We start from the raw sequence: 25,744 nt of genomic DNA, 5'->3' as shown, positions 1-25,744 counted from the left end.
CACTCGTACCTATTCTGCCACTCCGGTGGGACATAACTTCTACTGGCTGCTGTACACGCTGAACAAACGTGCTTTGGATTCGGCACAACACCACTCGTTGCTATTCTGCCACTCCGGTGGGACATAACTTTTACATGCTGCTGTACACGCTGAACAACGTGCTTTGGTTTCGGCACAACACCACTCGTTGCCATTCCGTCACTCCGGTGGGTCATAAATTTTACTTGCTGCTGTACACACTGAACAACGTGTTTTGGTTTCGGCACAACACCACTCGTTGCTATTCTGCCACTCCGGTGGGACATAACTTTTACTTGCTGCTGTAACGCTGAACAATGTGCTTTGGATTCGGCACAACACCACACGTTCCCATTCCGTCACACCGGTGGTTCATAACGTTCATTTGCTGCTGTACGTGCTTTGGATTCGGCACAACACCACTCGTTGCCATTCCGTCACTCCGGTGGGTCATAAATTTTACTTGCTGCTGTACACACTGAACAACGTGTTTTGGTTTCGGCACAACACCACTCGTTGCTATTCTGCCACTCCGGTGGGACATAACTTTTACTTGCTGCTGTACACGCTGAACAACGTGCTTTGGTTTCGGCACAACACCACTCGATGCTATTCTGCCACTCCGGTGGGACATAACTTCTACTGGCTGCTGTAGATGCTGAACAACGTGCTTTGGATTCGGCACAACACCACTCGTTGCTATTCTGCCACTCCGGTGGGACATAACTTTTACTTGCTGCTGTAACGCTGAACAACGGGCTTTGGATTCGGCACAACACCACACGTTCCCATTCCGTCACACCGGTGGTTCATAACGTTTATTTGCTGCTGTACACGCTGAACAACGTGCTTTGGTTTCGGCGCAACACCACTCGTTGCTATTCTGCCACTGCGGTGATTCATAACTTTTACTTGCTGCTGTACACGCTGAACAACGTGCTTTGGTTTCGGCACAACACCACTCGTTGCTATTCTGCCACTCCGGTGGGACATAACTTTTACTTGCTGCTGTACACGCTGAACAACGTGCTTTGGTATCGGCACAACACCACTCGTACCTATTCTGCCACTCCGGTGGGACATAACTTCTACTGGCTGCTGTACACGCTGAACAACGTGCTTTGGATTCGGCACAACACCACTCGTTGCTATTCTGCCACTCCGGTGGGACATAACTTTTACATGCTGCTGTACACGCTGAACAACGTGCTTTGGTTTCGGCACAACACCACTCGTTGCTATTCTGCCACTCCGGTGGGACATAACTTCTACTGGCTGCTGTACACGCTGAACAACGTGCTTTGGTTTCGGCACAACACCACTCGTTGCTATTCTGCCACTCCGGTGGGACATAACTTCTACTGGCTGCTGTACAGGCTGAACAACGCGCTTTGGTTTCGGCACAACACCACACGTTGCCATTCCGTCACACCGGTGGGTCATAACTTTTATTTGCTGCTGTACACGTTGAACAACGTGCTTTGGATTCGGCACAACACCACTCGTTGCCATTCCGTCACTCCGGTGGGTCATAATTTTTACTTGCTGCTGTACACCCTGAACAACGTGCTTTGGTTTCGGCACAACACCACTCGTTGCTATTCTGCCACAGCGGTGCGTCATAACATTTACTTGCTGCTGTACAGGCTTGACAACGTGCTTTGGATTCGGCACAACACCACTCGTTGCCATTCCGTCACTCCGGTGGGTCATAACATTTACTTGCTGCTGTACAGGCTCAACAACGTGCTTTGGATTCAGCACAACACCACACGTTGCCATTCCGTCACACCGGTGGTTCATAACATTTACTTGCTGCTGTACAGGCTGAACAACGTTCTTTGGATTCGGCACAACACCACACGTTGCCATTCCGTCACTCCGGTGGGTCAAAATTTTTACTTGCTGCTGTACAGGCTGAACAACGTGCTTTGGATTCGGCACAACAAAACTCGTTGCCATTCTGTCACTCCGGTGGGTCATAACATTTACTTCCTGCTGTACACGCTGAACAACGTGCTTTGGTTTCGGCGCAACACCACTCGTTGCTATTCTGCCACTCCGGTGGGACATAACTTCTACTGGCTGCTGTACAGGCTGAACAACGTGCTTTGGATTCGGCACAACAACACTCGTTGCCATTCTGTCACTCCGGTGGGTCATAACATTCACTTGCTGCTGTACACGCTGAACAACGTGCTTTGGTTTGGGCGCAACACCACTCGTTTCTATTCTGCCACTGCGGTGATTCATAACATTTACTTGCGACAGTACAGGCTTGACAACGTGCTTTGGATTCGGCACAACACCACTCGTTGCCATTCCGTCACTCCGGTGGGTCATAACATTTACTTGCTGCAGTACAGGCTCAACAACGTGCTTTGGATTCAGCACAACACCACACGTTGCCATTCCGTCACACCGGTGGTTCATAACTTTTACTTGCTGCTGTACAGGCTGAACAACGTGGTTTGGATTCGGCACAACACCACACGTTGCCATTCCGACACACCGGTGGGTCATAACTTTTATTTGCTGCTGTACACGCTGAACAACGTGCTTTGGATTCGGCACAACACCACTCGTTGCCGTTCCGTCACTCCTGTGGGTCATAACTTTTACTTCCTGCTGTACACGCAGAACAACGTGCTTTGGATTCGGCACAACACTACTCGTTGCCATTCCGTCCCTCCGGTGGGTCATAACATTTACTTGCTGCTGTACAGGCTGATCAACGTGCTTTGGATTCGGCACAACACCACTCGTTGCCATTCCGTCACTCCGGTGGGTCATAACTTTTACTTGCTGCTGTACAGGCTCAACAACGTGCTTTGGATTCGGCACAACACCACACGTTTCCATTCCGTCACACCGGTGGTTCATAACTTTTATTTGCTGCTGTACACGCTGAACAACGTGCTTTGGTTTCGGCACAACACCACTCGTTGCTATTCTGCCACTCCGGTGGGACATAACCTTTACTGGCTGCTGTACACGCTGAACAACGTGCTTTAGATTCGGCACAACACCACTCGTTGCCATTCCCTAACTCCGGTGGGTCATAAATTTTACTTGCTGCTGTACACACTGAACAACGTGTTTTGGTTTCGGCACACCTCCACTCGTTGCTATTCTGCCACTCCGGTGGGACATAACTTTTACTTGCTGCTGTAACGCTGAACAATGTGCTTTTGATTCGGCACAACACCACACGTTCCCATTCCGTCACACCGGTGGTTCATAACGTTTATTTGCTGCTGTACACGCTGAACAACGTGCTTTGGATTCGGCACAACACCACTCGTTTCCATTCCGTCACTCCGGTGGGTCATAAATTTTACTTGCTGCTGTACACACTGAACAACGTGTTTTGGTTTCGGCACAACACCACTCGTTGCTATTCTGCCACTCCGGTGGGACATAACTTTTACTTGCTGCTGTAACGCTGAACAATGTGCTTTGGATTCGGCACAACACCACACGTTCCCATTCCGTCACACCGGTGGTTCATAACGTTTATTTGCTGCTGTACACGCTGAACAACGTGCTTTGGATTCGGCACAACACCACTCGTTGCCATTCCGTCACTCCGGTGGGTCATAAATTTTACTTGCTGCTGTACACACTGAACAACGTGTTTTGGTTTCGGCACAACACCACTCGTTGCTATTCTGCCACTCCGGTGGGACATAACTTTTACTTGCTGCTGTACACGCTGAACAACGTGCTTTGGATTCGGCACAACACCACTCGTTGCTATTCTGCCACTCCGGTGGGACATAACTTTTACTTGCTGCTGTAACGCTGAACAACGGGCTTTGGATTCGGCACAACACCACACGTTCCCATTCCGTCACACCGGTGGTTCATAACGTTTATTTGCTGCTGTACACGCTGAACAACGTGCTTTGGTTTCGGCGCAACACCACTCGTTGCTATTCTGCCACTGCGGTGATTCATAACTTTTACTTGCTGCTGTACACGCTGAACAACGTGCTTTGGTTTCGGCACAACACCACTCGTTGCTATTCTGCCACTCCGGTGGGACATAACTTTTACTTGCTGCTGTACACGCTGAACAACGTGCTTTGGTATCGGCACAACACCACTCGTACCTATTCTGCCACTCCGGTGGGACATAACTTCTACTGGCTGCTGTACACGCTGAACGACGTGCTTTGGATTCGGCACAACACCTCTCGTTGCTATTCTGCCACTACGGTGGGACATAACTTTTACATGCTGCTGTACACGCTGAACAACGTGCTTTGGTTTCGGCACAACACCACTCGTTGCCATTCCGTCACTCCGGTGGGTCATAAATTTTACTTGCTGCTGTACACACTGAACAACGTGTTTTGGTTTCGGCACAACACCACTCGTTGCTATTCTGCCACTCCGGTGGGACATAACTTTTACTTGCTGCTGTAACGCTGAACAATGTGCTTTGGATTCGGCACAACACCACACGTTCCCATTCCGTCACACCGGTGGTTCATAACGTTCATTTGCTGCTGTACACGCTGAACAACGTGCTTTGGATTCGGCACAACACCACTCGTTGCCATTCCGTCACTCCGGTGGGTCATAAATTTTACTTGCTGCTGTACACACTGAACAACGTGTTTTGGTTTCGGCACAACACCACTCGTTGCTATTCTGCCACTCCGGTGGGACATAACTTTTACTTGCTGCTGTACACGCTGAACAACGTGCTTTGGTTTCGGCACAACACCACTCGATGCTATTCTGCCACTCCGGTGGGACATAACTTCTACTGGCTGCTGTACACGCTGAACAACGTGCTTTGGATTCGGCACAACACCACTCGTTGCTATTCTGCCACTCCGGTGGGACATAACTTTTACTTGCTGCTGTAACGCTGAACAACGGGCTTTGGATTCGGCACAACACCACACGTTCCCATTCCGTCACACCGGTGGTTCATAACGTTTATTTGCTGCTGTACACGCTGAACAACGTGCTTTGGTTTCGGCGCAACACCACTCGTTGCTATTCTGCCACTGCGGTGATTCATAACTTTTACTTGCTGCTGTACACGCTGAACAACGTGCTTTGGTTTCGGCACAACACCACTCGTTGCTATTCTGCCACTCCGGTGGGACATAACTTTTACTTGCTGCTGTACACGCTGAACAACGTGCTTTGGTATCGGCACAACACCACTCGTACCTATTCTGCCACTCCGGTGGGACATAACTTCTACTGGCTGCTGTACACGCTGAACAACGTGCTTTGGATTCGGCACAACACCACTCGTTGCTATTCTGCCACTCCGGTGGGACATAACTTTTACATGCTGCTGTACACGCTGAACAACGTGCTTTGGTTTCGGCACAACACCACTCGTTGCTATTCTGCCACTCCGGTGGGACATAACTTCTACTGGCTGCTGTACACGCTGAACAACGTGCTTTGGTTTCGGCACAACACCACTCGTTGCTATTCTGCCACTCCGGTGGGACATAACTTCTACTGGCTGCTGTACAGGCTGAACAACGCGCTTTGGTTTCGGCACAACACCACACGTTGCCATTCCGTCACACCGGTGGGTCATAACTTTTATTTGCTGCTGTACACGTTGAACAACGTGCTTTGGATTCGGCACAACACCACTCGTTGCCATTCCGTCACTCCGGTGGGTCATAATTTTTACTTGCTGCTGTACACCCTGAACAACGTGCTTTGGTTTCGGCACAACACCACTCGTTGCTATTCTGCCACAGCGGTGCGTCATAACATTTACTTGCTGCTGTACAGGCTTGACAACGTGCTTTGGATTCGGCACAACACCACTCGTTGCCATTCCGTCACTCCGGTGGGTCATAACATTTACTTGCTGCTGTACAGGCTCAACAACGTGCTTTGGATTCAGCACAACACCACACGTTGCCATTCCGTCACACCGGTGGTTCATAACATTTACTTGCTGCTGTACAGGCTGAACAACGTTCTTTGGATTCGGCACAACACCACACGTTGCCATTCCGTCACTCCGGTGGGTCAAAATTTTTACTTGCTGCTGTACAGGCTGAACAACGTGCTTTGGATTCGGCACAACAAAACTCGTTGCCATTCTGTCACTCCGGTGGGTCATAACATTTACTTGCTGCTGTACACGCTGAACAACGTGCTTTGGTTTCGGCGCAACACCACTCGTTGCTATTCTGCCACTCCGGTGGGACATAACTTCTACTGGCTGCTGTACAGGCTGAACAACGTGCTTTGGATTCGGCACAACAACACTCGTTGCCATTCTGTCACTCCGGTGGGTCATAACATTCACTTGCTGCTGTACACGCTGAACAACGTGCTTTGGTTTGGGCGCAACACCACTCGTTTCTATTCTGCCACTGCGGTGATTCATAACATTTACTTGCGACAGTACAGGCTTGACAACGTGCTTTGGATTCGGCACAACACCACTCGTTGCCATTCCGTCACTCCGGTGGGTCATAACATTTACTTGCTGCAGTACAGGCTCAACAACGTGCTTTGGATTCAGCACAACACCACACGTTGCCATTCCGTCACACCGGTGGTTCATAACTTTTACTTGCTGCTGTACAGGCTGAACAACGTGGTTTGGATTCGGCACAACACCACACGTTGCCATTCCGGCACACCGGTGGGTCATAACTTTTATTTGCTGCTGTACACGCTGAACAACGTGCTTTGGATTCGGCACAACACCACTCGTTGCCGTTCCGTCACTCCTGTGGGTCATAACTTTTACTTCCTGCTGTACACGCAGAACAACGTGCTTTGGATTCGGCGCAACACTACTCGTTGCCATTCCGTCCCTCCGGTGGGTCATAACATTTACTTGCTGCTGTACAGGCTGTTCAACGTGCTTTGGATTCGGCACAACACCACTCGTTGCCATTCCGTCACTCCGGTGGGTCATAACTTTTACTTGCTGCTGTACAGGCTCAACAACGTGCTTTGGATTCGGCACAACACCACACGTTTCCATTCCGTCACACCGGTGGTTCATAACTTTTATTTGCTGCTGTACACGCTGAACAACGTGCTTTGGTTTCGGCACAACACCACTCGTTGCTATTCTGCCACTCCGGTGGGACATAACCTTTACTGGCTGCTGTACACGCTGAACAACGTGCTTTAGATTCGGCACAACACCACTCGTTGCCATTCCCTAACTCCGGTGGGTCATAAATTTTACTTGCTGCTGTACACACTGAACAACGTGTTTTGGTTTCGGCACACCTCCACTCGTTGCTATTCTGCCACTCCGGTGGGACATAACTTTTACTTGCTGCTGTAACGCTGAACAATGTGCTTTTGATTCGGCACAACACCACACGTTCCCATTCCGTCACACCGGTGGTTCATAACGTTTATTTGCTGCTGTACACGCTGAACAACGTGCTTTGGATTCGGCACAAAACCACTCGTTTCCATTCCGTCACTCCGGTGGGTCATAAATTTTACTTGCTGCTGTACACACTGAACAACGTGTTTTGGTTTCGGCACAACACCACTCGTTGCTATTCTGCCACTCCGGTGGGACATAACTTTTACTTGCTGCTGTAACGCTGAACAATGTGCTTTGGATTCGGCACAACACCACACGTTCCCATTCCGTCACACCGGTGGTTCATAACGTTTATTTGCTGCTGTACACGCTGAACAACGTGCTTTGGATTCGGCACAACACCACTCGTTGCCATTCCGTCACTCCGGTGGGTCATAAATTTTACTTGCTGCTGTACACACTGAACAACGTGTTTTGGTTTCGGCACAACACCACTCGTTGCTATTCTGCCACTCCGGTGGGACATAACTTTTACTTGCTGCTGTACACGCTGAACAACGTGCTTTGGATTCGGCACAACACCACTCGTTGCTATTCTGCCACTCCGGTGGGACATAACTTTTACTTGCTGCTGTAACGCTGAACAACGGGCTTTGGATTCGGCACAACACCACACGTTCCCATTCCGTCACACCGGTGGTTCATAACGTTTATTTGCTGCTGTACACGCTGAACAACGTGCTTTGGTTTCGGCGCAACACCACTCGTTGCTATTCTGCCACTGCGGTGATTCATAACTTTTACTTGCTGCTGTACACGCTGAACAACGTGCTTTGGTTTCGGCACAACACCACTCGTTGCTATTCTGCCACTCCGGTGGGACATAACTTTTACTTGCTGCTGTACACGCTGAACAACGTGCTTTGGTATCGGCACAACACCACTCGTACCTATTCTGCCACTCCGGTGGGACATAACTTCTACTGGCTGCTGTACACGCTGAACAACGTGCTTTGGATTCGGCACAACACCACTCGTTGCTATTCTGCCACTCCGGTGGGACATAACTTTTACATGCTGCTGTACACGCTGAACAACGTGCTTTGGTTTCGGCACAACACCACTCGTTGCCATTCCGTCACTCCGGTGGGTCATAAATTTTACTTGCTGCTGTACACACTGAACAACGTGTTTTGGTTTCGGCACAACACCACTCGTTGCTATTCTGCCACTCCGGTGGGACATAACTTTTACTTGCTGCTGTAACGCTGAACAATGTGCTTTGGATTCGGCACAACACCACACGTTCCCATTCCGTCACACCGGTGGTTCATAACGTTCATTTGCTGCTGTACACGCTGAACAACGTGCTTTGGATTCGGCACAACACCACTCGTTGCCATTCCGTCACTCCGGTGGGTCATAAATTTTACTTGCTGCTGTACACACTGAACAACGTGTTTTGGTTTCGGCACAACACCACTCGTTGCTATTCTGCCACTCCGGTGGGACATAACTTTTACTTGCTGCTGTACACGCTGAACAACGTGCTTTGGTTTCGGCACAACACCACTCGATGCTATTCTGCCACTCCGGTGGGACATAACTTCTACTGGCTGCTGTACACGCTGAACAACGTGCTTTGGATTCGGCACAACACCACTCGTTGCTATTCTGCCACTCCGGTGGGACATAACTTTTACTTGCTGCTGTAACGCTGAACAACGGGCTTTGGATTCGGCACAACACCACACGTTCCCATTCCGTCACACCGGTGGTTCATAACGTTTATTTGCTGCTGTACACGCTGAACAACGTGCTTTGGTTTCGGCACAACACCACTCGTTGCTATTCTGCCACTCCGGTGGGACATAACTTTTACTTGCTGCTGTACACGCTGAACAACGTGCTTTGGTATCGGCACAACACCACTCGTACCTATTCTGCCACTCCGGTGGGACATAACTTCTACTGGCTGCTGTACACGCTGAACAACGTGCTTTGGATTCGGCACAACACCACTCGTTGCTATTCTGCCACTCCGGTGGGACATACCTTTTACATGCTGCTGTACACGCTGAACAACGTGCTTTGGTTCCGGCACAACACCACTCGTTGCTATTCTGCCACTCCGGTGGGACATAACTTCTACTGGCTGCTGTACACGCTGAACAACGTGCTTTGGTTTCGGCACAACACCACTCGTTGCTATTCTGCCACTCCGGTGGGACATAACTTCTACTGGCTGCTGTACAGGCTGAACAACGCGCTTTGGTTTCGGCACAACACCACACGTTGCCATTCCGTCACACCGGTGGGTCATAACTTTTATTTGCTGCTGTACACGTTGAACAACGTGCTTTGGATTCGGCACAACACCACTCGTTGCCATTCCGTCACTCCGGTGGGTCATAATTTTTACTTGCTGCTGTACACCCTGAACAACGTGCTTTGGTTTCGGCACAACACCACTCGTTGCTATTCTGCCACAGCGGTGCGTCATAACATTTACTTGCTGCTGTACAGGCTTGACAACGTGCTTTGGATTCGGCACAACACCACTCGTTGCCATTCCGTCACTCCGGTGGGTCATAACATTTACTTGCTGCTGTACAGGCTCAACAACGTGCTTTGGATTCAGCACAACACCACACGTTGCCATTCCGTCACACCGGTGGTTCATAACATTTACTTGCTGCTGTACAGGCTGAACAACGTTCTTTGGATTCGGCACAACTCCACACGTTGCCATTCCGTCACTCCGGTGGGTCAAAATTTTTACTTGCTGCTGTACAGGCTGAACAACGTGCTTTGGATTCGGCACAACAAAACTCGTTGCCATTCTGTCACTCCGGTGGGTCATAACATTTACTTGCTGCTGTACACGCTGAACAACGTGCTTTGGTTTCGGCGCAACACCACTCGTTGCTATTCTGCCACTCCGGTGGGACATAACTTCTACTGGCTGCTGTACAGGCTGAACAACGTGCTTTGGATTCGGCACAACAACACTCGTTGCCATTCTGTCACTCCGGTGGGTCATAACATTCACTTGCTGCTGTACACGCTGAACAACGTGCTTTGGTTTGGGCGCAACACCACTCGTTGCTATTCTGCCACTGCGGTGATTCATAACATTTACTTGCGACAGTACAGGCTTGACAACGTGCTTTGGATTCGGCACAACACCACTCGTTGCCATTCCGTCACTCCGGTGGGTCATAACATTTACTTGCTGCAGTACAGGCTCAACAACGTGCTTTGGATTCAGCACAACACCACACGTTGCCATTCCGTCACACCGGTGGTTCATAACTTTTACTTGCTGCTGTACAGGCTGAACAACGTGGTTTGGATTCGGCACAACACCACACGTTGCCATTCCGACACACCGGTGGGTCATAACTTTTATTTGCTGCTGTACACGCTGAACAAACGTGCTTTGGATTCGGCACAACACCACTCGTTGCCGTTCCGTCACTCCGGTGGGTCATAACTTTTACTTCCTGCTGTACACGCAGAACAACGTGCTTTGGATTCGGCACAACACTACTCGTTGCCATTCCGTCCCTCCGGTGGGTCATAACATTTACTTGCTGCTGTACAGGCTGATCAACGTGCTTTGGATTCGGCACAACACCACTCGTTGCCATTCCGTCACTCCGGTGGGTCATAACTTTTACTTGCTGCTGTACAGGCTCAACAACGTGCTTTGGATTCGGCACAAACACCACACGTTTCCATTCCGTCACACCGGTGGTTCATAACTTTTATTTGCTGCTGTACACGCTGAACAACGTGCTTTGGTTTCGGCACAACACCACTCGTTGCTATTCTGCCACTCCGGTGGGACATAACCTTTACTGGCTGCTGTACACGCTGAACAACGTGCTTTAGATTCGGCACAACACCACTCGTTGCCATTCCCTAACTCCGGTGGGTCATAAATTTTACTTGCTGCTGTACACACTGAACAACGTGTTTTGGTTTCGGCACACCTCCACTCGTTGCTATTCTGCCACTCCGGTGGGACATAACTTTTACTTGCTGCTGTAACGCTGAACAATGTGCTTTGGATTCGGCACAACACCACACGTTCCCATTCCGTCACACCGGTGGTTCATAACGTTTATTTGCTGCTGTACACGCTGAACAACGTGCTTTGGATTCGGCACAACACCACTCGTTGCCATTCCGTCACTCCGGTGGGTCATAAATTTTACTTGCTGCTGTACACACTGAACAACGTGTTTTGGTTTCGGCACAACACCACTCGTTGCTATTCTGCCACTCCGGTGGGACATAACTTTTACTTGCTGCTGTAACGCTGAACAATGTGCTTTGGATTCGGCACAACACCACACGTTCCCATTCCGTCACACCGGTGGTTCATAACGTTTATTTGCTGCTGTACACGCTGAACAACGTGCTTTGGATTCGGCACAACACCACTCGTTGCCATTCCGTCACTCCGGTGGGTCATAAATTTTACTTGCTGCTGTACACACTGAACAACGTGTTTTGGTTTCGGCACAACACCACTCGTTGCTATTCTGCCACTCCGGTGGGACATAACTTTTACTTGCTGCTGTACACGCTGAACAACGTGCTTTGGTTTCGGCAACCACACCACTCGATGCTATTCTGCCACTCCGGTGGGACATAACTTCTACTGGCTGCTGTACACGCTGAACAACGTGCTTTGGATTCGGCACAACACCACTCGTTGCTATTCTGCCACTCCGGTGGGACATAACTTTTACTTGCTGCTGTAACGCTGAACAACGGGCTTTGGATTCGGCACAACACCACACGTTCCCATTCCGTCACACCGGTGGTTCATAACGTTTATTTGCTGCTGTACACGCTGAACAACGTGCTTTGGTTTCGGCGCAACACCACTCGTTGCTATTCTGCCACTGCGGTGATTCATAACTTTTACTTGCTGCTGTACACGCTGAACAACGTGCTTTGGTTTCGGCACAACACCACTCGTTGCTATTCTGCCACTCCGGTGGGACATAACTTTTACTTGCTGCTGTACACGCTGAACAACGTGCTTTGGTATCGGCACAACACCACTCGTACCTATTCTGCCACTCCGGTGGGACATAACTTCTACTGGCTGCTGTACACGCTGAACAACGTGCTTTGGATTCGGCACAACACCACTCGTTACTATTCTGCCACTCCGGTGGGACATAACTTTTACATGCTGCTGTACACGCTGAACAACGTGCTTTGGTTTCGGCACAACACCACTCGTTGCCATTCCGTCACTCCGGTGGGTCATAAATTTTACTTGCTGCTGTACACACTGAACAACGTGTTTTGGTTTCGGCACAACACCACTCGTTGCTATTCTGCCACTCCGGTGGGACATAACTTTTACTTGCTGCTGTAACGCTGAACAATGTGCTTTGGATTCGGCACAACACCACACGTTCCCATTCCGTCACACCGGTGGTTCATAACGTTCATTTGCTGCTGTACACGCTGAACAACGTGCTTTGGATTCGGCACAACACCACTCGTTGCCATTCCGTCACTCCGGTGGGTCATAAATTTTACTTGCTGCTGTACACACTGAACAACGTGTTTTGGTTTCGGCACAACACCACTCGTTGCTATTCTGCCACTCCGGTGGGACATAACTTTTACTTGCTGCTGTACACGCTGAACAACGTGCTTTGGTTTCGGCACAACACCACTCGATGCTATTCTGCCACTCCGGTGGGACATAACTTCTACTGGCTGCTGTACACGCTGAACAACGTGCTTTGGATTCGGCACAACACCACTCGTTGCTATTCTGCCACTCCGGTGGGACATAACTTTTACTTGCTGCTGTAACGCTGAACAACGGGCTTTGGATTCGGCACAACACCACACGTTCCCATTCCGTCACACCGGTGGTTCATAACGTTTATTTGCTGCTGTACACGCTGAACAACGTGCTTTGGTTTCGGCGCAACACCACTCGTTGCTATTCTGCCACTGCGGTGATTCATAACTTTTACTTGCTGCTGTACACGCTGAACAACGTGCTTTGGTTTCGGCACAACACCACTCGTTGCTATTCTGCCACTCCGGTGGGACATAACTTTTACTTGCTGCTGTACACGCTGAACAACGTGCTTTGGTATCGGCACAACACCACTCGTACCTATTCTGCCACTCCGGTGGGACATAACTTCTACTGGCTGCTGTACACGCTGAACAACGTGCTTTGGATTCGGCACAACACCACTCGTTGCTATTCTGCCACTCCGGTGGGACATAACTTTTACATGCTGCTGTACACGCTGAACAACGTGCTTTGGTTTCGGCACAACACCACTCGTTGCTATTCTGCCACTCCGGTGGGACATAACTTCTACTGGCTGCTGTACACGCTGAACAACGTGCTTTGGTTTCGGCACAACACCACTCGTTGCTATTCTGCCACTCCGGTGGGACATAACTTCTACTGGCTGCTGTACAGGCTGAACAACGCGCTTTGGTTTCGGCACAACACCACACGTTGCCATTCCGTCACACCGGTGGGTCATAACTTTTATTTGCTGCTGTACACGTTGAACAACGTGCTTTGGATTCGGCACAACACCACTCGTTGCCATTCCGTCACTCCGGTGGGTCATAATTTTTACTTGCTGCTGTACACCCTGAACAACGTGCTTTGGTTTCGGCACAACACCACTCGTTGCTATTCTGCCACAGCGGTGCGTCATAACATTTACTTGCTGCTGTACAGGCTTGACAACGTGCTTTGGATTCGGCACAACACCACTCGTTGCCATTCCGTCACTCCGGTGGGTCATAACATTTACTTGATGCTGTACAGGCTCAACAACGTGCTTTGGATTCAGCACAACACCACACGTTGCCATTCCGTCACACCGGTGGTTCATAACTTTTACTTGCTGCTGTACAGGCTGAACAACGTTCTTTGGATTCGGCACAACACCACACGTTGCCATTCCGTCACTCCGGTGGGTCAAAATTTTTACTTGCTGCTGTACAGGCTGAACAACGTGCTTTGGATTCGGCACAACAAAACTCGTTGCCATTCTGTCACTCCGGTGGGTCATAACATTTACTTGCTGCTGTACACGCTGAACAACGTGCTTTGGTTTCGGCGCAACACCACTCGTTGCTATTCTGCCACTCCGGTGGGACATAACTTCTACTGGCTGCTGTACAGGCTGAACAACGTGCTTTGGTTTCGGCACAACACCACACGTTGCCATTCCGTCACACCGGTGGGTCATAACTTTTATTTGCTGCTGTACACGTTGAACAACGTGCTTTGGATTCGGCACAACACCACTCGTTGCCATTCCGTCACTCCGGTGGGTCATAACTTTTACTTGCTGCTGTACACCCTGAACAACGTGCTTTGGTTTCGGCACAACACCACTCGTTGCTATTCTGCCACAGCGGTGCGTCATAACATTTACTTGCTGCTGTACAGGCTTGACAACGTGCTTTGGATTCGGCACAACACCACTCGTTGCCATTCCGTCACTCCGGTGGGTCATAACATTTACTTGCTGCTGTACAGGCTCAACAACGTGCTTTGGATTCAGCACAACACCACACGTTGCCATTCCGTCACACCGGTGGTTCATAACTTTTACTTGCTGCTGTACAGGCTGAACAACGTTCTTTGGATTCGGCACAACACCACACGTTGCCATTCCGTCACTCCGGTGGGTCAAAATTTTTACTTGCTGCTGTACAGGCTGAACAACGTGCTTTGGATTCGGCACAACAACACTCGTTGCCATTCTGTCACTCCGGTGGGTCATAACATTCACTTGCTGCTGTACACGCTGAACAACGTGCTTTGGTTTCGGCGCAACACCACTCGTTGCTATTCTGCCACTGCGGTGATTCATAACATTTACTTGCGACAGTACAGGCTTGACAACGTGCTTTGGATTCGGCACAACACCACTCGTTGCCATTCCGTCACTCCGGTGGGTCATAACATTTACTTGCTGCAGTACAGGCTCAACAACGTGCTTTGGATTCAGCACAACACCACACGTTGCCATTCCGTCACACCGGTGGTTCATAACTTTTACTTGCTGCTGTACAGGCTGAACAACGTGGTTTGGATTCGGCACAACACCACACGTTGCCATTCCGACACACCGGTGGGTCATAACTTTTATTTGCTGCTGTACACGCTTAACAACGTGCTTTGGATTCGGCAAAACACCACTCGTTGCCGTTCCGTCACTCCGGTGGGTCATAACTTTTACTTCCTGCTGTACACGCAGAACAACGTGCTTTGGATTCGGCACAACACTACTCGTTGCCATTCCGTCCCTCCGGTGGGTCATAACATTTACTTGCTGCTGTACAGGCTGATCAACGTGCTTTGGATTCGGCACAACACCACTCGTTGCCATTCCGTCACTCCGGTGGGTCATAACTTTTACTTGCTGCTGTACAGGCTCAACAACGTGCTTTGGATTCGGCACAACACCACACGTTTCCATTCCGTCACACCGGTGGTTCATAACTTTTGTTTGCTGCTGTACACGCTGAACAACGTGCTTTGGTTTCGACACAACACCACTCGTTGCTATTCTGCCACTCCGGTGGGACATAACCTTTACTGGCTGCTGTACACGCTGAACAACGTGCTTTAGATTCGGCACAACACCACTCGTTGCCATTCCCTAACTCCGGTGGGTCATAAATTTTACTTGCTGCTGTACACACTGAACAACGTGTTTTGGTTTCGGCACACCTCCACTCGTTGCTATTCTGCCACTCCGGTGGGACATAACTTTTACTTGCTGCTGTAACGCTGAACAATGTGCTTTGGATTCGGCACAACACCACACGTTCCCATTCCGTCACACCGGTGGTTCATAACGTTTATTTGCTGCTGTACACGCTGAACAACGTGCTTTGGATTCGGCACAACACCACTCGTTGCCATTCCGTCACTCCGGTGGGTCATAAATTTTACTTGCTGCTGTACACACTGAACAACGTGTTTTGGTTTCGGCACAACACCACTCGTTGCTATTCTGCCACTCCGGTGGGACATAACTTTTACTTGCTGCTGTAACGCTGAACAATGTGCTTTGGATTCGGCACAACACCACACGTTCCCATTCCGTCACACCGGTGGTTCATAACGTTTATTTGCTGCTGTACACGCTGAACAACGTGCTTTGGATTCGGCACAACACCACTCGTTGCCATTCCGTCACTCCGGTGGGTCATAAATTTTACTTGCTGCTGTACACACTGAACAACGTGTTTTGGTTTCGGCACAACACCACTCGTTGCTATTCTGCCACTCTGGTGGGACATAACTTTTACTTGCTGCTGTACACGCTGAACAACGTGCTTTGGTTTCGGCAACCACACCACTCGATGCTATTCTGCCACTCCGGTGGGACATAACTTCTACTGGCTGCTGTACACGCTGAACAACGTGCTTTGGATTCGGCACAACACCACTCGTTGCTATTCTGCCACTCCGGTGGGACATAACTTTTACTTGCTGCTGTAACGCTGAACAACGTGCTTTGGTTTCGGCACAACACCACACGTTGCCATTCCGTCACACCGGTGGGTCATAACTTTTATTTTCTGCTGTACACGTTGAACAACGTGCTTTGGATTCGGCACAACACCACTCGTTGCCATTCCGTCACTCCGGTGGGTCATAACTTTTACTTGCTGCTGTACACCCTGAACAACGTGCTTTGGTTTCGGCACAACACCACTCGTTGCTATTCTGCCACAGCGGTGCGTCATAACATTTACTTGCTGCTGTACAGGCTTGACAACGTGCTTTGGATTCGGCACAACACCACTCGTTGCCATTCCGTCACTCCGGTGGGTCATAACATTTACTTGCTGCTGTACAGGCTCAACAACGTGCTTTGGATTCAGCACAACACCACACGTTGCCATTCCGTCACACCGGTGGTTCATAACTTTTACTTGCTGCTGTACAGGCTGAACAACGTTCTTTGGATTCGGCACAACACCACACGTTGGCATTCCGTCACTCCGGTGGGTCAAAATTTTTACTTGTTGCTGTACAGGCTCAACAACGTGCTTTGGATTCGGCACAACAACACTCGTTGCCATTCTGTCACTCCGGTGGGTCATAACATTTACTTGCTGCTGTACACGCTGAACAACGTGCTTTGGTTTCGGCGCAACACCACTCGTTGCTATTCTGCCACTGCGGTGATTCATAACATTTACTTGCGACAGTACAGGCTTGACAACGTGCTTTGGATTCGGCACAACACCACTCGTTGCCATTCCGTCACTCCGGTGGGTCATAACATTTACTTGCTGCAGTACAGGCTCAACAACGTGCTTTGGATTCAGCACAACACCACACGTTGCCATTCCGTCACACCGGTGGTTCATAACTTTTACTTGCTGCTGTACATGCTGAACAACGTGCTTTGGATTCGGCACAACACCGCACGTTGCCATTCCGTCACACCGGTGGGTCATAACTTTTATTTGCTGCTGTACACGCTGAACAACATGCTTTGGATTCGGCACAACATCACTCGTTGCCATTCCGTCACTCCGGTGGGTCAAAATTTTTACTTGCTGCTGTACAGGCTGAACAACGTGGTTTGGATTCGGCACAACACCACACGTTGCCATTCCGACACACCGGTGGGTCATAACTTTTATTTGCTGCTGTACACGCTGAACAACGTGCTTTGGATTCGGCACAACACCACTCGTTGCCGTTCCGTCACTCCGGTGGGTCATAACTTTTACTTCCTGCTGTACACGCAGAACAACGTGCTTTGGATTCGGCACAACACTACTCGTTGCCATTCCGTCCCTCCGGTGGGTCATAACATTTACTTGCTGCTGTACAGGCTGAACAACGTGCTTTGGATTCGGCACAACACCACTCGTTGCCATTCCGTCACTCCGGTGGGTCATAACATTTACTTGCTGCTGTACAGGCTCAACAACGTGCTTTGGATTCGGCACAACACCACACGTTTCCATTCCGTCACACCGGAGGTTCATAACTTTTATTTGCTGCTGTACACGCTGAACAACGTGCTTTGGTTTCGGCACAACACCACTCGTTGCTATTCTGCCACTCCGGTGGGACATAACCTTTACTGGCTGCTGTACACGCTGAACAACGTGCTTTATATTCGGCACAACACCACTCGTTGCCATTCCCTAACTCCGGTGGGTCATAAATTTTACTTGCTGCTGTACACACTGAACAACGTGTTTTGGTTTCGGCACAACTCCACTCGTTGCTATTCTGCCACTCCGGTGGGACATAACTTTTACTTGCTGCTGTAACGCTGAACAATGTGCTTTGGATTCGGCACAACACCACACGTTCCCATTCCGTCACACCGGTGGTTCATAACGTTTATTTGCTGCTGTACACGCTGAACAACGTGCTTTGGATTCGGCACAACACCACTCGTTGCCATTCCGTCACTCCGGTGGGTCATAAATTTTACTTGCTGCTGTACACACTGAACAACGTGTTTTGGTTTCGGCACAACACCACTCGTTGCTATTCTGCCACTCCGGTGGGACATAACTTTTACTTGCTGCTGTAACGCAGAACAATGTGCTTTGGATTCGGCACAACACCACACGTTCCCATTCCGTCACACCGGTGGTTCATAACGTTCATTTGCTGCTGTACACGCTGAACAACGTGCTTTGGATTCGGCACAACACCACTCGTTGCCATTCCGTCACTCCGGTGGGTCATAAATTTTACTTGCTGCTGTACACACTGAACAACGTGTTTTGGTTTCGGCACAACACCACTCGTTGCTATTCTGCCACTCCGGTGGGACATAACTTTTACTTGCTGCTGTACACGCTGAACAACGTGCTTTGGTTTCGGCACAACACCACTCGATGCTATTCTGCCACTCCGGTGGGACATAACTTCTACTGGCTGCTGTACACGCTGAACAACGTGCTTTGGATTCGGCACAACACCACTCGTTGCTATTCTGCCACTCCGGTGGGACATAACTTTTACTTGCTGCTGTAACGCTGAACAACGGGCTTTGGATTCGGCACAACACCACACGTTCCCATTCCGTCACACCGGTGGTTCATAACGTTTATTTGCTGCTGTACACGCTGAACAACGTGCTTTGGTTTCGGCGCAACACCACTCGTTGCTATTCTGCCACTGCGGTGATTCATAACTTTTACTTGCTGCTGTACACGCTGAACAACGTGCTTTGGTTTCGGCACAACACCACTCGTTGCTATTCTGCCACTCCGGTGGGACATAACTTTTACTTGCTGCTGTACACGCTGAACAACGTGCTTTGGTATCGGCACAACACCACTCGTACCTATTCTGCCACTCCGGTGGGACATAACTTCTACTGGCTGCTGTACACGCTGAACAACGTGCTTTGGATTCGGCACAACACCACTCGTTGCTATTCTGCCACTCCGGTGGGACATAACTTTTACATGCTGCTGTACACGCTGAACAACGTGCTTTCGTTTCGGCACAACACCACTCGTTGCCATTCCGTCACTCCGGTGGGTCATAAATTTTACTTGCTGCTGTACACACTGAACAACGTTTTTTTGGTTTCGGCACAACACCACTCGTTGCTATTCTGCCACTCCGGTGGGACATAACTTTTACTTGCTGCTGTAACGCTGAACAATGTGCTTTGGATTCGGCACAACACCACACGTTCCCATTCCGTCACACCGGTGGTTCATAACGTTCATTTGCTGCTGTACACGCTGAACAACGTGCTTTGGATTCGGCACAACACCACTCGTTGCCATTCCGTCACTCCGGTGGGTCATAAATTTTACTTGCTGCTGTACACACTGAACAACGTGTTTTGGTTTCGGCACAACACCACTCGTTGCTATTCTGCCACTCCGGTGGGACATAACTTTTACATGCTGCTGTACACGCTGAACAACGTGCTTTGGTTTCGGCACAACACCACTCGATGCTATTCTGCCACTCCGGTGGGACATAACTTCTACTGGCTGCTGTACACGCTGAACAACGTGCTTTGGATTCGGCACAACACCACTCGTTGCTATTCTGCCACTCCGGTGGGACATAACTTTTACTTGCTGCTGTAACGCTGAACAACGGGCTTTGGATTCGGCACAACACCACACGTTCCCATTCCGTCACACCGGTGGTTCATAACGTTTATTTGCTGCTGTACACGCTGAACAACGTGCTTTGGTTTCGGCGCAACACCACTCGTTGCTATTCTGCCACTGCGGTGATTCATAACTTTTACTTGCTGCTGTACACGCTGAACAACGTGCTTTGGTTTCGGCACAACACCACTCGTTGCTATTCTGCCACTCCGGTGGGACATAACTTTTACTTGCTGCTGTACACGCTGAACAACGTGCTTTGGTATCGGCACAACACCACTCGTACCTATTCTGCCACTCCGGTGGGACATAACTTCTACTGGCTGCTGTACACGCTGAACAACGTGCTTTGGATTCGGCACAACACCACTCGTTGCTATTCTGCCACTCCGGTGGGACATAACTTTTACATGCTGCTGTACACGCTGAACAACGTGCTTTGGTTTCGGCACAACACCACTCGTTGCTATTCTGCCACTCCGGTGGGACATAACTTCTACTGGCTGCTGTACACGCTGAACAACGTGCTTTGGTTTCGGCACAACACCACTCGTTGCTATTCTGCCACTCCGGTGGGACATAACTTCTACTGGCTGCTGTACAGGCTGAACAACGCGCTTTGGTTTCGGCACAACACCACACGTTGCCATTCCGTCACACCGGATGTGTCATAACTTTTATTTGCTGCTGTACACGCTGAACAACGTGCTTTGGATTCGGCACAACACCACTCGTTGCCATTCCGTCACTCCGGTGGGTCATAATTTTTACTTGCTGCTGTACACCCTGAACAACGTGCTTTGGTTTCGGCACAACACCACTCGTTGCTATTCTGCCACAGCGGTGCGTCATAACATTTACTTGCTGCTGTACAGGCTTGACAACGTGCTTTGGATTCGGCAAAACACCACTCGTTGCCATTCCGTCACTCCGGTGGGTCATAACATTTACTTGCTGCTGTACAGGCTCAACAACGTGCTTTGGATTCAGCACAACACCACACGTTGCCATTCCGTCACACCGGTGGTTCATAACATTTACTTGCTGCTGTACAGGCTGAACAACGTTCTTTGGATTCGGCACAACACCACACGTTGCCATTCCGTCACTCCGGTGGGTCAAAATTTTTACTTGCTGCTGTACAGGCTAAACAACGTGCTTTGGATTCGGCACAACAACACTCGTTGCCATTCTGTCACTCCGGTGGGTCATAACATTTACTTGCTGCTGTACACGCTGAACAACGTGCTTTGGTTTCGGCGCAACACCACTCGTTGCTATTCTGCCACTGCGGTGATTCATAACATTTACTTGCGACAGTACAGGCTTGACAACGTGCTTTGGATTCGGCACAACACCACTCGTTGCCATTCCGTCACTCCGGTGGGTCACAACATTTACTTGCTGCAGTACAGGCTCAACAACGTGCTTTGGATTCAGCACAACACCACACGTTGCCATTCCGTCACACCGGTGGTTCATAACTTTTACTTGCTGCTGTACATGCTGAACAACGTGCTTTTTATTCGGCACAACACCACACGTTGCCATTCCGTCACACCGGTGGGTCATAACTTTTATTTGCTGCTGTACACGCTGAACAACATGCTTTGGATTCGGCACAACATCACTCGTTGCCATTCCGTCACTCCGGTGGGTCAAAATTTTTACTTGCTGCTGTACAGGCTGAACAACGTGGTTTGGATTCGGCACAACACCACACGTTGCCATTCCGACACAGCGGTGGGTCATAACTTTTATTTGCTGCTGTACACGCTGAACAACGTGCTTTGGATTCGGCACAACACCACTCGTTGCTATTCTGCCACTCCGGTGGGACATAACTTTTACTTGCTGCTGTACACGCTGAACAACGTGCTTTGGTATCGGCACAACACCACTCGTACCTATTCTGCCACTCCGGTGGGACATAACTTCTACTGGCTGCTGTACACGCTGAACAACGTGCTTTGGATTCGGCACAACACCACTCGTTGCTATTCTGCCACTCCGGTGGGACATAACTTTTACATGCTGCTGTACACGCTGAACAACGTGCTTTGGTTTCGGCACAACACCACTCGTTGCTATTCTGCCACTCCGGTGGGACATAACTTCTACTGGCTGCTGTACACGCTGAACAACGTGCTTTGGTTTCGGCACAACACCACTCGTTGCTATTCTGCCACTCCGGTGGGACATAACTTCTACTGGCTGCTGTACAGGCTGAACAACGCGCTTTGGTTTCGGCACAACACCACACGTTGCCATTCCGTCACACCGGATGTGTCATAACTTTTATTTGCTGCTGTACACGCTGAACAACGTGCTTTGGATTCGGCACAACACCACTCGTTGCCATTCCGTCACTCCGGTGGGTCATAATTTTTACTTGCTGCTGTACACCCTGAACAACGTGCTTTGGTTTCGGCACAACACCACTCGTTGCTATTCTGCCACAGCGGTGCGTCATAACATATACTTGCTGCTGTACAGGCTTGACAACGTGCTTTGGATTCGGCAAAACACCACTCGTTGCCATTCCGTCACTCCGGTGGGTCATAACATTTACTTGCTGCTGTACAGGCTCAACAACGTGCTTTGGATTCAGCACAACACCACACGTTGCCATTCCGTCACACCGGTGGTTCATAACATTTACTTGCTGCTGTACAGGCTGAACAACGTTCTTTGGATTCGGCACAACACCACACGTTGCCATTCCGTCACTCCGGTGGGTCAAAATTTTTACTTGCTGCTGTACAGGCTAAACAACGTGCTTTGGATTCGGCACAACAACACTCGTTGCCATTCTGTCACTCCGGTGGGTCATAACATTTACTTGCTGCTGTACACGCTGAACAACGTGCTTTGGTTTCGGCGCAACACCACTCGTTGCTATTCTGCCACTGCGGTGATTCATAACATTTACTTGCGACAGTACAGGCTTGACAACGTGCTTTGGATTCGGCACAACACCACTCGTTGCCATTCCGTCACTCCGGTGGGTCATAACATTTACTTGCTGCAGTACAGGCTCAACAACGTGCTTTGGATTCAGCACAACACCACACGTTGCCATTCCGTCACACCGGTGGTTCATAACTTTTACTTGCTCCTGTACATGCTGAACAACGTGCTTTGGATTCGGCACAACACCACACGTTGCCATTCCGTCACACCGGTGGGTCATAACTTTTATTTGCTGCTGTACACGCTGAACAACATGCTTTGGATTCGGCACAACATCACTCGTTGCCATTCCGTCACTCCGGTGGGTCAAAATTTTTACTTGCTGCTGTACAGGCTGAACAACGTGGTTTGGATTCGGCACAACACCACACGTTGCCATTCCGACACACCGGTGGGTCATAACTTTTATTTGCTGCTGTACACGCTGAACAACGTGCTTTGGATTCGGCACAACACCACTCGTTGCCGTTCCGTCACTCCGGTGGGTCATAACTTTTACTTCCTGCTGTACACGCAGAACAACGTGCTTTGGATTCGGCACAACACTACTCGTTGCCATTCCGTCCCTCCGGTGGGTCATAACATTTACTTGCTGCTGTACAGGCTGAACAACGTGCTTTGGATTCGGCACAACACCACTCGTTGCCATTCCGTCACTCCGGTGGGTCATAACATTTACTTGCTGCTGTACAGGCTCAACAACGTGCTTTGGATTCGGCACAACACCACACGTTTCCATTCCGTCACACCGGTGGTTCATAACTTTTATTTGCTGCTGTACACGCTGAACAACGTGCTTTGTTTCGGCACAACACCACTCGTTGCTATTCTGCCACTCCGGTGGGACATAACCTTTACTGGCTGCTGTACACGCTGAACAACGTGCTTTATATTCGGCACAACACCACTCGTTGCCATTCCCTAACTCCGGTGGGTCATAAATTTTACTTGCTGCTGTACACACTGAACAACGTGTTTTGGTTTCGGCACAACTCCACTCGTTGCTATTCTGCCACTCCGGTGGGACATAACTTTTACTTGCTGCTGTAACGCTGAACAATGTGCTTTGGATTCGGCACAACACCACACGTTCCCATTCCGTCACACCGGTGGTTCATAACGTTTATTTGCTGCTGTACACGCTGAACAACGTGCTTTGGATTCGGCACAACACCACTCGTTGCCATTCCGTCACTCCGGTGGGTCATAAATTTTACTTGCTGCTGTACACACTGAACAACGTGTTTTGGTTTCGGCACAACACCACTCGTTGCTATTCTGCCACTCCGGTGGGACATAACTTTTACTTGCTGCTGTAACGCTGAACAATGTGCTTTGGATTCGGCACAACACCACACGTTCCCATTCCGTCACACCGGTGGTTCATAACGTTCATTTGCTGCTGTACACGCTGAACAACGTGCTTTGGATTCGGCACAACACCACTCGTTGCCATTCCGTCACTCCGGTGGGTCATAAATTTTACTTGCTGCTGTACACACTGAACAACGTGTTTTGGTTTCGGCACAACACCACTCGTTGCTATTCTGCCACTCCGGTGGGACATAACTTTTACTTGCTGCTGTACACGCTGAACAACGTGCTTTGGTTTCGGCACAACACCACTCGATGCTATTCTGCCACTCCGGTGGGACATAACTTCTACTGGCTGCAGTACACGCTGAACAACGTGCTTTGGATTCGGCACAACACCACTCGTTGCTATTCTGCCACTCCGGTGGGACATAACTTTTACTTGCTGCTGTAACGCTGAACAACGGGCTTTGGATTCGGCACAACACCACACGTTCCCATTCCGTCACACCGGTGGTTCATAACGTTTATTTGCTGCTGTACACGCTGAACAACGTGCTTTGGTTTCGGCGCAACACCACTCGTTGCTATTCTGCCACTGCGGTGATTCATAACTTTTACTTGCTGCTGTACACGCTGAACAACGTGCTTTGGTTTCGGCACAACACCACTCGTTGCTATTCTGCCACTCCGGTGGGACATAACTTTTACTTGCTGCTGTACACGCTGAACAACGTGCTTTGGTATCGGCACAACACCACTCGTACCTATTCTGCCACTCCGGTGGGACATAACTTCTACTGGCTGCTGTACACGCTGAACAACGTGCTTTGGATTCGGCACAACACCACTCGTTGCTATTCTCCCACTCCGGTGGGACATAACTTCTACATGCTGCTGTACACGCTGAACAACGTGCTTTGGTTTCGGCACAACACCACTCGTTGCCATTCCGTCACTCCGGTGGGTCATAAA

This window comes from Amblyomma americanum, chromosome 3 (genome assembly GCF_052857255.1).
Source record: "Amblyomma americanum isolate KBUSLIRL-KWMA chromosome 3, ASM5285725v1, whole genome shotgun sequence".
Classification (NCBI taxonomy): Eukaryota; Metazoa; Arthropoda; class Arachnida; order Ixodida; family Ixodidae; genus Amblyomma; species Amblyomma americanum.
The sequence above is the reverse complement of the archived record's forward strand: the minus strand, read 5'-3'. Positions refer to the sequence as shown.